Source organism: Galeopterus variegatus, unplaced genomic scaffold (assembly GCF_000696425.1).
Source record: "Galeopterus variegatus unplaced genomic scaffold, G_variegatus-3.0.2 Scaffold6721, whole genome shotgun sequence".
In the NCBI taxonomy this organism is placed as follows: domain Eukaryota; kingdom Metazoa; phylum Chordata; class Mammalia; order Dermoptera; family Cynocephalidae; genus Galeopterus; species Galeopterus variegatus.
In genome coordinates, this window is record NW_007732832.1 from 58,298 (window position 1) to 70,904 (window position 12,607).

Genomic DNA, 12,607 nt, shown 5'->3' on the forward strand with positions numbered 1-12,607 from the left:
GGGGCGAGGCTGCGGACCGAGAACGGCCGCGCTTCTGTTGAATCGGAGAAGCGCCCTTGTTTTTAACGTTTTCCACAACCCGTATTTTAACCTGTCCTCCCCCATACAATTAAAGGAAAAATCTGCGCCGTTTCCCGTGCAGGGTCCTTTATCACTCTGCGGGGTCCCAACACATCTCCTGCGCTGGGAGTGCCTTCTGCAGCCCCGGCTTCCCAGACCTTGAATCTAACGAAACGATCCTGTTTGAAAAGGGTAATGATGGCAGGATGTAGTAATGATACGTTTTCAGGCAGGTGAAGACCTCGGCTGCTACTCTGAGGGACAGACTTTACTGACACCTGGTGCAGAAAAGGAAATGTTGAGTCCATCTCTAAGAGAAGAGAAAAGGGATTGCGTTTCAAAAAGTGATTTCAATACGAGACAATATGAGGCAGATCTGCATAAAACCTGTTCATTGACACAGTCCTGAATTTTGTTCAGATGAAAAATCTGCCCTAATGACCAATTTGAATTTTTTTGTGTGTTCAGTTCAAATGTCTTCATAAAGGAAGTTAGAGGCGCAGTGAAATACTTGAAATTGTGCTAAAATGATCTGAGAACAGAAAATCTATAAATCACTGTCTTGAAAAACAAAACAAAACTGTCTAAATAGAACGATTTAAAATGGATTTTGGGGGAGGGAGTTTGTTTTTGGTGGGTTTGATAATTTAAAACTCATTAAGAATTTCTGAAATTTGGGTACATGATTCAAAAAGATTAGTGTAAAATTTGAAATTTTGTAAAATGCCATTAAGTTAAATTTAAAATAAAGCACTTTTTCCCCCTTCATTTCAGGTTCTGTTGCAAAATGTGAAAATGAGGGTGAGGTCCTCCAAATTCCATTTATCACGGACAATCCTTGCATCATGTGCGTGTGCTTGGTAAGTGTGGAGGTCAGGTGATAGCACACAAGTGCTCCCTCCGACCAGGGGAATCCATTCATTGTGATAATATAACCAGATCTTAAAAATTGTCTTTAGTCATTACAAAACTGTACATAACTTGTGAATTAAATCCAGTTAAATTTCTAAGTCTTACGGACTTTGGCAATTGCCATTTCATCTGGCCGGGCGTTCTTATCTCTGACAACTTAAGATGGACTTGGTGTGATCTTGTCTCAGTGAAAATCATAGCTTCCAATGTTTCGTCCCAGTAATGGCTTCTGCCACCAAACACAGGTGACACCAAACTTCCTGGTTTGGTTCTATGTCTGAGCTCAGCAGGAAAATGATGAGATAACATTTAGGTATAAAGATTAGGGACAAGGGGAAAGAGAGGTGACAGCCGTAAAGGAAAACATGAGGGCAAGATGTAATCTTGGATTTCTTTGCCTGTTATACCCTAAACTCTCAAATACAGCCTTTATTTCTGATCTGGAAGTGTGAGTCAGAAAGGACAATTTCATCCTTAATAGAGAGTGACACTTGGCTGTCAGCTGCTTAGTTAACACTGGCAGTGGCTAGTAGATTAAAAAAAAAAAACAAAACTTGTTTCAATTTGTTTTAGCTTCATAGTTAATGATAAGTGTAATAAGTAACCACTTGGGGGAGATTAAGTTATATGAATAATAATTTCTGAGATGAAATATAGAACCACAAAGAGTAACATTTTTGTTTGAGTGTTTTACATGCCAGTCACTTTTATCAAAACTTGATTAAAAACTACACATCACAAAACCTTGTTGGAAATGCATGAAGGTTGTCAAATGCAAAGCCCCAAAGTGACAGATGACTGCTTGTTACCAGACCGGCATGCTGTATGCAACGGGGGAAGGGATCCCACTCTGTTTAGGGGAAAGCCAAGCCATCTGGGTTTAAACTACTCAAACTTTTTCATGACAAAAGATGAGGTCAATGTTGGGAAATGATAAACGGGCAGAGGTAAATGCCTGCATCCGATGATTATCAGGTTCTGAAGACTAAGGAAATCAACAGAAACAAGTAAAAACGTACTTCATTTGCTGACTTGATAAATATTGCGGCCTAATGAAAAAAAGACCTAAGAAGAGGGGCTCTTTAGATTTTGTGTGTCTGAGTTGCCATGTTAATTAATGGTCTTTAACTAAAGAACTTGTTGAAAAGAAGCTTTGAGTTTAAATTTTGACTCAGTTATAGATTTACAAATGAAGTGCGTGGATATATAATCTTTCATTTTCATTTCTCTTATCTGTATAATAAAGCACTTTTTCCCCCTTCATTTCAGGTTCTGTTGCAAAATGTGAAAATGAGGGTGAGGTCCTCCAAATTCCATTTATCACGGACAATCCTTGCATCATGTGCGTGTGCTTGGTAAGTGTGGAGGTCAGGTGATAGCACACAAGTGCTCCCTCCGACCAGGGGAATCCATTCATTGTGATAATATAACCAGATCTTAAAAATTGTCTTTAGTCATTACAAAACTGTACATAACTTGTGAATTAAATCCAGTTAAATTTCTAAGTCTTACGGACTTTGGCAATTGCCATTTCATCTGGCCGGGCGTTCTTATCTCTGACAACTTAAGATGGACTTGGTGTGATCTTGTCTCAGTGAAAATCATAGCTTCCAATGTTTCGTCCCAGTAATGGCTTCTGCCACCAAACACAGGTGACACCAAACTTCCTGGTTTGGTTCTATGTCTGAGCTCAGCAGGAAAATGATGAGATAACATTTAGGTATAAAGATTAGGGACAAGGGGAAAGAGAGGTGACAGCCGTAAAGGAAAACATGAGGGCAAGATGTAATCTTGGATTTCTTTGCCTGTTATACCCTAAACTCTCAAATACAGCCTTTATTTCTGATCTGGAAGTGTGAGTCAGAAAGGACAATTTCATCCTTAATAGAGAGTGACACTTGGCTGTCAGCTGCTTAGTTAACACTGGCAGTGGCTAGTAGATTAAAAAAAAAAAACAAAACTTGTTTCAATTTGTTTTAGCTTCATAGTTAATGATAAGTGTAATAAGTAACCACTTGGGGGAGATTAAGTTATATGAATAATAATTTCTGAGATGAAATATAGAACCACAAAGAGTAACATTTTTGTTTGAGTGTTTTACATGCCAGTCACTTTTATCAAAACTTGATTAAAAACTACACATCACAAAACCTTGTTGGAAATGCATGAAGGTTGTCAAATGCAAAGCCCCAAAGTGACAGATGACTGCTTGTTACCAGACCGGCATGCTGTATGCAACGGGGGAAGGGATCCCACTCTGTTTAGGGGAAAGCCAAGCCATCTGGGTTTAAACTACTCAAACTTTTTCATGACAAAAGATGAGGTCAATGTTGGGAAATGATAAACGGGCAGAGGTAAATGCCTGCATCCGATGATTATCAGGTTCTGAAGACTAAGGAAATCAACAGAAACAAGTAAAAACGTACTTCATTTGCTGACTTGATAAATATTGCGGCCTAATGAAAAAAAGACCTAAGAAGAGGGGCTCTTTAGATTTTGTGTGTCTGAGTTGCCATGTTAATTAATGGTCTTTAACTAAAGAACTTGTTGAAAAGAAGCTTTGAGTTTAAATTTTGACTCAGTTATAGATTTACAAATGAAGTGCGTGGATATATAATCTTTCATTTTCATTTCTCTTATCTGTATAATAAAGCACTTTTTCCCCCTTCATTTCAGGTTCTGTTGCAAAATGTGAAAATGAGGGTGAGGTCCTCCAAATTCCATTTATCACGGACAATCCTTGCATCATGTGCGTGTGCTTGGTAAGTGTGGAGGTCAGGTGATAGCACACAAGTGCTCCCTCCGACCAGGGGAATCCATTCATTGTGATAATATAACCAGATCTTAAAAATTGTCTTTAGTCATTACAAAACTGTACATAACTTGTGAATTAAATCCAGTTAAATTTCTAAGTCTTACGGACTTTGGCAATTGCCATTTCATCTGGCCGGGCGTTCTTATCTCTGACAACTTAAGATGGACTTGGTGTGATCTTGTCTCAGTGAAAATCATAGCTTCCAATGTTTCGTCCCAGAGTAATCCAGATGTGTTCGGAGAGATACTGCTTAGTACACACACATGTACGTAGATTGCCATACTTTTAAAAAATTGTTTCATTATTGTTTGTAGACTTCGGATGCTCACTAAGGAAGTGATCAAATTTATTGATTGATTGATTTTTACTCTGTTTAAAAGGTGTTGTGACCAATTGCCTTTCAGTAGAACGGTTTTGGGGGAAGGTAACTAATTTATGGGATTATGATGACAAATTCACAAATACCAGCTCTGAGACAGTTATTCTTAGCCACTCTTCAGGCTCAGAGAAGCAGAGCAGATCCCCTGAGGTCACACAGTTACTAAGAGACAGAACTGGAATGGGAAGCCAGTTCTTCCTCCACTAAACCAATTTGCTTCTGCTGGTTGTTTACTACTCCAAACGTCTACAGATACCTTCCAGGGCTGCAGAGAGTAGTTTCGGCCTCCACAGAGCTAACTTAGGCTCTCTTTGGGGGCAGTTAGAGTGGTTTTTCTTCTTGTAGCACAAACCAAGTCCAGAATTTGTAGGACTGTTCAAAGAAAGACACAAACTTTGGCTGGCACCATAGCATTTGGGCAAAGAGTTTTGGCTTAGCCATCAGACGGGCCTGGGCTCAAATCTATCTGGTGATGAACTCGAGACCCTCACCTCACCTTTCTAAACCTCAGTTTCCTCATCTCCAGAGTAAAACAGATATCAACATCTAACTTAGAGGTGCTGTGAGAATTAAAAGTGACAGCATCTAAGGCTTGGCCCAGAGGTTGGCATATCGTAAGCTTTCTATAATGTTTTTTTATTGCTGTTCTGGATGATGGTATTATTTTTTGAATTCTTAGTTCTTCTCATGAGATACAGTGCAAAGTTTCATCAGCAAAGGATGAGAAGGAAGCTGATAGAAAAGAGACTTAGGGATAAAGATGCTAAGCCCACCCATCACTATGAACGAACAGGGCTATGTCAGTAACAATTAGTGAGTTTTCTGTCCCTGCAGACTTGGACTGGGCTGATGTGGCTGCTTCCTTATTGGTCCGGTATTCTGTGTGCCCTAGAGTAAGTTTTCCCCTTACTCTCCATTAAACATAGAAAAAAAAGAACTTTCCATGGAAGAGGGGCCTCCTTTTTTGCAGAGTATTTTCATCTCTATGCCTGTGGGGTCACCTTCACTTGTACTTTTATTGGCAGAGGGGTAGGGTTGGGACTCGGGAGCGCTGTAATTCTGGAAAAACTGCCTAGTGGTCTGGCATCATGGGGATTTTCCTGGCCCGCCTTGTGGAAGTCTCTCGACCCTGTTCCAGACTTCAGTGTGTTTTTGCTGCTTCCTTGCTCATGCTCCCCTCCCCCACCCCGTCCCACCGCAAATGCCTTCTGCGCTGTTTTGCGGCGCTGGTCCCTGCCCTGAGCATCAGGCAGTGAGCTCTGTTTTTAGTGCGGAGAATACTGCTGAGGAAAGGGTGAGGGCAGGCAAATAGGAGATAAGGGGAAAGGTCAGGTAAGGCAAAACGATGGCAAATGAAACCAGTTAATAAAAATCTCTTGGATAAATAAAGGACATCAGTTTTTTGCACCCTCTTCTATGGCACTTCTGTCTAACTGATGGCATATTGAATCCTTCGTGCTATAAAAGAATATGAATAACACCAGCTTTCATGGCATGGGGAGGTCAAGTGTGCGTGTTGAACTTAGTTAAGATCAGCCAATGAGTTGGATGTGTATTTTAAGACCTGTTGATTCCCAGTTCTATTCTATAAAGTGCTGCTCAAGGCACTAGGGAGAGCAGGTTATAAATTCAATAATATTATTCTTTCTTCCTTCTTTCCACACCTCTTCCCCCCTTTCATTTTATTTTATTATTTTTAGCCTTTTCTGTGTTTGAAGCATTTTGCTGGTCGGGTGCCTTTGAGGAGATACAGACCAATAGGTCGGATTCTTGTCCACAGCCTGGTGGGGGAGATGGATACACAGAAACAGGTTTTACAGGAGGGACAGAAAAGCTGCACAGGACACTCAAACCCAAGTATGAGGAGGTCGAAGATGGATTCTGACCAGAGTATCTGGGACCTTGACAGGGGAGGAGGGACAGTCTGGGCAAAGCATCGTAGGAGGAAAGACACAGAAGAGCATGTGCTTGGAATGTGTGGACATGGCAGCGTCCAGTGTGCCCAGAGCTCTGAGGGACCTGCAGGGGAACACCTCAGCCGCAGCAATGAGGAGATCAGTTCCGTGCATGGAATCAGGGGAGGTCATTTAATATTTTTTATGCAGCTACACAACACAGTATGGTGCATTTTATATAAATGCCTCAAGGAGCATTGGTGGGATATTCAGAGTGTGGAGAGGCTGCAGTTTGGAAAACAGACTGCGGGGCTGTGGCGTGGGCAGGGGAGACGAGCGGCCTGGAGCGGGGTGGGAGGGCGATGGAGAGAAGGCGCTGGGATAAACCAGTGCCGCTCAGTCTGCAATTTCTTTCACCGCTTTCCAGTTCTAGACTATTCAAGTTAAAGGACTCCAGAGCACACCCAGCAAGACAGTAACTGAAACGCAGTAGCCCTGACAGTGGGCTGACCGTGGGCATCGCTGCAGCACAGCCGTTTTGCTGGTCACTCGTGTCTCTGGAGCAAGGTCTGCTGCTGGAATAGAAAGGTTTACTTCTCGCAGCTTACTCTCGCAATTCTGCTTTGGGTGTCAGCTCCCTCTACTCACAGTGATACCCTGCTCTACACCGTCGCGTGATCCACTAGACAAATTATTCAGCGTGGCAGACACTGTCACAATAGCGCATACCCTCAATGGCAGCACAGACTTTACACGCTGATCAGAATTGGTGGCTCATCTTTAGAAAGTGCACCAGTGTGCTGTGACATTGAGAGCCACTAGACCTGCAGAGGAGTTTTGGAGCTCGTGTTGGTAGCACTTGGCAGGAAAATAGATGGCAGAGGTGAGAGGTGAGGCCAGCGGAAGGGAATTTTGAGACTTCAACCCATGTCATAGACAATGTGGGTGGAGAAGAGGTCAGGGCGTGGGTGGGGAGAGTGAGTTTAGGTTTGATGAGCGGGACATGATAGACCTTCCAAGTAAAGAAGCCCATTAGGTTCTTAAACATGTGGATGTTGGTCTCAGTAGAGAAATCAGGGCTAGAGGATAGCAATTTGATAACTGTCTACGTAGAAATAAACTTCGAAGCATTGTGAATAAAGATTTGCCTTGGGAAGCAGTCAGAAATGGGCCTACAAAATTAACTAGAAGAAGAATTGTATTTAAAGGAAGGATAGAAAAGAAGAAACCCATGAAAGAGGCTGAAAAATAGTTACAAAGTCAGGAGGACAGCCAGGAAGGTGCAGGCCAAGGCAGAAGGTGTTGGAAGGAGACAAAGGTCGGGGGTGTCGAATGCTGCAGAGAGTTAGACTGAGGATGCTTGGAGAATAAGCATCAAAGAAAGAACTTTCACATCATCTTCTTGGACTATTTAAAACAGTGAATAACGGCCCCTCCCTCCAGGTAGCTGCTACACATTTGCACATGGAATTAAATCGATCATATATGGGATTTGGTGGATCCCCATTTGGCAGGAATCCAAAACTAAGATTGCCACAGGGATTTTAAAAATTTAATGCAAAAATCACAAATTTTCCATACTTTGATATTAAAAGATCTTAGCAAAAGTGAATAAATACCACATGAAATTTTAAAAGGTACCAAAACAAAACTAATTTCATGGATAAAGGTAATATACTTTTTGCAGACGTCGTCGGAATGTTTCTATCGTTAAATACAAAATGGACCGGGCACATTGAGGCTTTTTTTTTATTAGGAATAAGAGCAACAATATAAAAGAGTCTGACTAATATAAAAACTTACTGTTATAAACTTTCAAGTTTGCTCTTTTAAACTGTTAATAGTGCTTTAAAAATATTATGATATAATTTAACATCTTAAAATCTAGGTCTTCAGGTAAAATATTTTCTTTTTTCATGAATTTTTTAATGCTCATGTGATCAGTGAAGTCCAGCTGTGAAGTGGGGGCCCTGGAGTCTGAATTTATGGGTTCGAGTCTCCCCGGGCTGCCCGGGAGCTGTGCGCCACAGAGCAGGCGTCGTGCTGTCTCTGAGCCTCCCTGGTGAGCGCTGGGCAGGTCGCAGTGCTGTGTGTGCCCTTCCGTGGACCTCAGTTGTCGGCTGTAGGCATGAACTGGGTGATGCGATTGGATTAATCGCAATGCTGTTGGTGAAAGCCATTTGTAAACAGTGTAATGAAATGGTTATTAAAGGCAAGAACTTGAATAGAAGAAAGGGGAGTATTTGCCATAACCGGTTTCTCGCACATGATTTAATGAATACGTTCTTAGGCACGGTAGTGAAGTGCTTCCCATCTCCACCCCTTAACAGTTGTACGGCTTTGTACTTGAATAGAAGAAAGGGGAGTATTTGCCATAACCGGTTTCTCGCACATGATTTAATGAATGCGTTCTTAGGCACGGTAGTGAAGTGCTTCCCATCTCCACCCCTTAACAGTTGTACGGCTTTGGGGAAGTTGCCTAATCTTTCTGTATCCTATCGTTGCTCCCTCGGTCCTGCGGCTCTTGTCAGAACTGTGAGTTACAACATGCAAAACTCTCAAAACACGGTCTGGAACATGGTGAGTGCTTCAGGAATGACAGCTGCGGCCACTGTCTAAGTGCTGTGGAATTGCTGCCTCTGTGATGCTTCTGGAGGTGATGGAAGGGACTGCTTTTAATACAGTTTATTGTCAACACCTATGAAATGCGTTTACCCTGAATTTCTGCCAGGGCAGACCTTGGAACGTCAGAAGAGGGAACTGCTTTTCTGTTAGAAGCTGGACAGCCCTGGTGCTGTCTGGGGTTCAGCAAGGTGGGCTGCTCCTGCACTTTTCGTCTTTAAGGGCTCACCTGCTTGATCTGGGTCCACCTAAGGAGACTCGTCCCAGTGTTGTTTCTGCAGTGAGACCAGTTCTTTGCGGCACTTGCCATCCAATCAGGAAGTGACAGGTGAGAGGTAAAATGCAAGACTAATTCCCGAATGGATCTGCTGAGCCTGACCCTTCTGAGTCCTCTCCTTTTTAAAGAGCGTGACATGGTCTGGCCTTTCGCTCTCTAACCAGCCACCGCCGCCTGTGCATACCTGGGCTGCAGGGCCTCGTCCCAGGAAGGGTGAGCCCAGGTGAGCCCAGATGAGCCGGGATGACTGGCCTTGGACATGTGGGCCCTGCAAATTCACACAGCCTTGTTTGTGACCAGTGGTCCTGTCAACTCCTTTAAGATCCCACATCGCCTTCTCTTCAGTAGCATGGCCCCATAGTGTAGGTACTTGGGCGAATTCGTGTTTTAAGGGACGAAGTCCTCAAGTGTGTGAACCTTGTCTCGGCCATCTCTGCCGGCCCCATAGTTACAGTGAGAGGTCCACAACCTTGGGACTTGAGTGGGAGTTAGGCTGGCGTTTCCTGTTTATAGTTTGGGTTGTTAACACTTGGGATAGCTCCCCTCAGAATGGAACTCCAAGTTCCAAAACATGTTTCTCTGAGAGAGTTTGTCACAGAAGGTCAACCTCCTCTATAAAAGACATCCGAAATAATCATTACAAAAACACTTTTTTTTCCTTTGAAAGGAATGTAACTGCATTTGAAAATACAGGATCATATAGACGCTAAGACCTGCTTTTATTTGTGATAAAAGGAACGTTCCCTCTTACAGGAATACCCTGCTGTCGAGAGCAGAAACGCTGGTGACACTGCAGGAGGTGCAGGCGACGGAGGTTCTGGGACTATCTCACTTCCACTCTCAAAAGTCACAATGAAAAGTGTGCCCCGATCCCTGTAGCTGCCATTCCTGTCATGTCCAGCCCCTTTCAGTGAGGCTAACTCCAAAATCCTGACACGATCCTTGGTGTTTATATCAGGTTTTGGACATTAGCCCCCTTGGCTTCTGGGAACTGACTGTTGAAAATTATGTTTTTCTTTTAAGGACAAAGGCCTTATTGTATGTCCACGTCGTGTGGTATAATGAGCTTTTTTTCTTCCTTTTTCTAAACGTTAGGTAACGGGTGGTACTAACCCAGATCTGCCAAATGAGCAGTTCACAGATCTATCACCTGCCTGTCGATTTTAAGGTTTCGTGCCGGTACCTCAGCAAGAGAAAAGGAAAGGCTGGGACAAGCGGCCTCTTCACTGACCCCAGCATGTCCCCCAAATGCCCCTGCTTTCCTGGGATAACCATAACCTGACTCTGAGGGAGGACCTGCAACACGAGTGATGGCACCCCAGAGCCACTTCAAGGACAATGACAGTGATCAGAAAAATAGAGAATATGGTGATCGACACACTTTAACTTATCGAAAACACACATTTCCAAAGTAACTCTTGTATTCTTGGTCAAATAAATAGAGTTCAGCCAGAGAGACCTTCACGGCTGTTAGTGCCTGTGGGCTGAGCAGCTTATTTTGGGGCCCTGTGTGGCTGCTCGGCTTCTCTGCTGGGGCTGCTGGCTGTCTCGGCAATGGGTGACCTCAGGAGGCCATTCCAGGAGAGACCGGCCTGGCCCAGGGAAAGGAGACATGAGAACCAGAAGGCCACCGCTGCTCTTCCACTTCTTGAGGCCTCAGTGAGAGACATTTTTATCATCTTTATCTTAACTTTTTTTTCCCTTTCTCCTTAAACTTTAAAAAAAATTTTTTTTAATTTTTAAATTATTTTATTTTATTTATTTATTTTTTTGTCCTTTTTGAGACCAGCCACACCGCGCTCAGCCAGTGAGCGCACCGGCCATCCCGGACAATGACAGTGATCAGAAAAATAGAGAATATGGTGATCGACACATTTTAACTTATCGAAAACACACATTTCCAAAGTAACTCTTGTATTCTTGGTCAAATAAATAGACTTCAGCCAGAGAGACCTTCACGGCTGTTAGTGCCTGTGGGCTGAGCAGCTTATTTGGGGGCCCTGTGTGGCTGCTCGGCTTCTCTGCTGGGGCTGCTGGCTGTCTCGGCAATGGGTGACCTCAGGAGGCCATTCCAGGAGAGACCGGCCTGGCCCAGGGAAAGGAGACATGAGAACCAGAAGGCCACCGCTGCTCTTCCACTTCTTGAGGCCTCAGTGAGAGACATTTTTATCATCTTTATCTTAACTTTTTTTTCCCTTTCTCCTTAAACTTTAAAAAAAATTTTTTTTAATTTTTAAATTATTTTATTTTATTTATTTATTTTTTTGTCCTTTTTGAGACCAGCCACACCATGCTCAGCCAGTGAGCGCACCGGCCATCCCTATATAGGATCCGAACCCGCGGCAGGAGCGCTGCTGCGCACCTAGCGCTGCACTCTCCCCAGTGCGCCACGGGCTCGGCCCTTAAACTTTTTTTTTTTTTTTTTTTAAATCTGCCTTTTGAAGTTCCTCTTTGAGGCAAATTTATGGACTGCAGCCATAAGATTAAGGTGCCTTTAACCCTACACTGCTCTCTTTCTAGTAGCAAAATATCGACATTTTCATTCTTCGCCATGTTTATTCTTAGAGCATCTTATTAAAAAATACTGGGGGATTCATTTTCCATTTTATTTTCTAATTGTACAGAACTGTTGTGCCAAGATATCAAAAGTGTTCCCTTTAGCTCAGAGGCAGGGCCTGTGTCACATCGGTGGCCTGTGTGGCTCACAGCTCCCGCCTGCAGCCAGGCCTTCTGTCTTTCACTTCTCAGAAATTCACAGGTTCTAGAAGCGCTCACGCCTGCTGGTCTCTCCCGCTTTGTGGATTTAAGGTGTAAAAGCGGTAGCACTGAGACAGGCACGCAGAAGCGTTACTTTGGTCTCGGGGGCTACTATTTTCCTGAATGAGAGAACATGGGAGATTAATCAGACATTCTCCCACTGGGGAGCTGCGACGCCAGAACACTTACGGTCCTGCCCTGGGCCTGTGTGATGCCCCTTGTCGGGGCATGAGGCCTATTACCCTTGAGTTGTGGCAATTTCCTGTTTTCAAGCACATGAGAAACAGTGGTTTAGGTGCCCAGTGGGACCCTCCAGAGGACAGCCAGAGCCCCACTTAGCACATAGAATCAAGCCAGAATTTGTGGAAGAGCCGGGTGGCAGGGAAGGGCACAGGAGCCTGCTCTGCTTGTCAGCCTCATTAGTCCGGGGGCTTGTGCTGGGGGCACTAACCCTTCTCTCTCTGCTGGCGGGTGCTGGAAATGCAGGTGCCCAATGGTGGCTGCCTCCTTTCCTCCGTGTGTGTGTGTGTGTGTGTGTGTGTGTGTGTGTGTGTGCGGTGGAGTAGATGGGGGCTCATTAAAAGCTGTGAATCACTTTCTGTTTCATGTACACCATATGCTGGACAAGGGTGAAGAGAAGTTTCCTAGAATTACTTTGCATACTAGTTGGCCATGAAATCTAGAAATCTAGAGCCCCCAGATTTTGATGTTAGAAAATGTTTAGTATCTGTCTAGTATTGACTGATAGAAACAGCAATTTCATGTGGTTCAACGCGGTGTATAGTTTGAGCACCTTTAGACTTTTTCTTTTCTTTCTTTCTTTCTTTCTTTCTTTCTTTCTTTCTTTCTTTCTTTCTTTCTTTCTTTCTTTCTTTCTTTCTTTCTTTCTT

At 43.6% G+C, this 12,607-nt stretch overlaps 1 pseudogene; it reads left to right on the forward strand.

Moving 5' to 3' along the window:
* Positions 1-12,607, forward strand: part of LOC103606598 — a 64,739-nt pseudogene that overhangs the window by 359 nt on the left and 51,773 nt on the right.